Here is a 1514-nt window from a genome sequence, read left to right on the forward strand (position 1 = left end):
TTTATAAGTTAATGGTCAAAGAGGTAAATCTAGTAAATAATACTTATGTAAAATATAATCTACTCAAATGTACATAATCATATCAAATAATTATATTTCATTTAAAGTTTAGAACAGTAATGAGACTTTTTATGGTTATGTAAACAAGATAAATTAGAGAGTATAAATTGTAAATAATGAATAATAATAAGTAAAATAAATTAGGTTACATTCAGATTGCAGCTATCAAAGTTTAAGAAAAATTATAATATATTAACTTAGTAATGGGGTTCAAATACAATATTAAAGATAATATCAAAAGAAGGAACGGATTTAATCGATAACGTAAAAAGTAAACAAATATTACAATATAATCGTTATTATCTCACATATAAATATAACTGAAAAATTAAGTAAAACTATTATGATGTAAGTAACTAGCTTAAAACAACACCGTTATATCAAATAATTCATTAGATACTTGAGAACAAAAACCCAACTCACTTAAAAATTTTTTATCTGTAATATATTATAATAAAATTAAAAATTATTTGTTTATTTTCTTTAACTTAGGCAACATTTGAGTTACAACATAATTTTGTTTACTTTCTGAGAATTCTCACTGTAATTTTCATTTAACTTTTATTACAACGACCACTTAGCTCTGATTCTCTTTAAAAATAGAAACCTTTACGAACCTCCCCCCCTTCTTTTCATTATCGTTTCGTTTCTTCTCTTCGCTTTATCTCTACAACTCTTTGAATTACAAATCCCATTTAGAATTACGAATTTTCCTTTTTCATTTTTCCATTCTCGTTCTCCTACACATCTTCGTTACCTGCTCCCACTCTTTTTCATAAGTACCGCTTCCTCTCTCTCTCTCTCTCCCTTTATCTCTTTACACCTATCTCTCTCCCTCTCTGTCTTCCATATCTTACTCTTTTTCTCATCTCCCTCCCTCGCTTTCATATCTTCCTCTTCTTTCCATATCTCACTCCTTTTTCTCATCTCTCTCCTTCGCTTTCATATCATCCTCTTTTCTCAGTTCTCTTCCCTTTCCATTGCATCTCACAACGCGTTCCTCTCCTTCTGTCACTTCAACCTTTCCCTCATACACTTTTCATTTCCCCCTCTTCTCAGTCCGTGTCTCCCTTCCTCTCACATCCTTCATCCTTTCTTGTTTCTTCCTCTTTCTCTTCCCATCCTCTCCCTCCCTCTGTCTCTCTTTCTCCTCCCATCCTCTGTCTCTCTTTCTCCTCCCCTCCTCTCCTTCACTGTCTCTTTCTCTCCCCCTCCTCTACCTCCCTCAGTCTCTCTAACACCCCCTCTCTTCCTCCTATCACCCTCTCTTTTTCCTTCATATCTCACTCTCTGTTTCCTTCATATCTCCCTCTCTCTTTCCCTATTCCCCCCCCCCTCTGTGTTTCTTCGTTTCTACCTCCCGCTATCTTTCACTTCCTCTCTATCCTCTACTCCCCTTCTGAGCTTAAAAAACGAAGATGGCACCAAAGTGGGAAAAGAAAGAGTTAGATCTT

At 34.5% G+C, this 1514-nt stretch overlaps 1 long non-coding RNA gene across 1 annotated transcript in view; it reads right to left on the bottom strand.

The window, feature by feature from the left end:
* LOC106869161 (uncharacterized) overlaps positions 1 to 1514 on the bottom strand; it is a 41244-nt gene that overhangs the window by 19380 nt on the left and 20350 nt on the right. The gene's annotated exons all lie outside the window — the stretch shown is intronic.

The sequence above is a fragment of the Octopus bimaculoides genome, chromosome 5, assembly GCF_001194135.2.
Source record: "Octopus bimaculoides isolate UCB-OBI-ISO-001 chromosome 5, ASM119413v2, whole genome shotgun sequence".
NCBI lineage: Eukaryota > Metazoa > Mollusca > Cephalopoda > Octopoda > Octopodidae > Octopus > Octopus bimaculoides.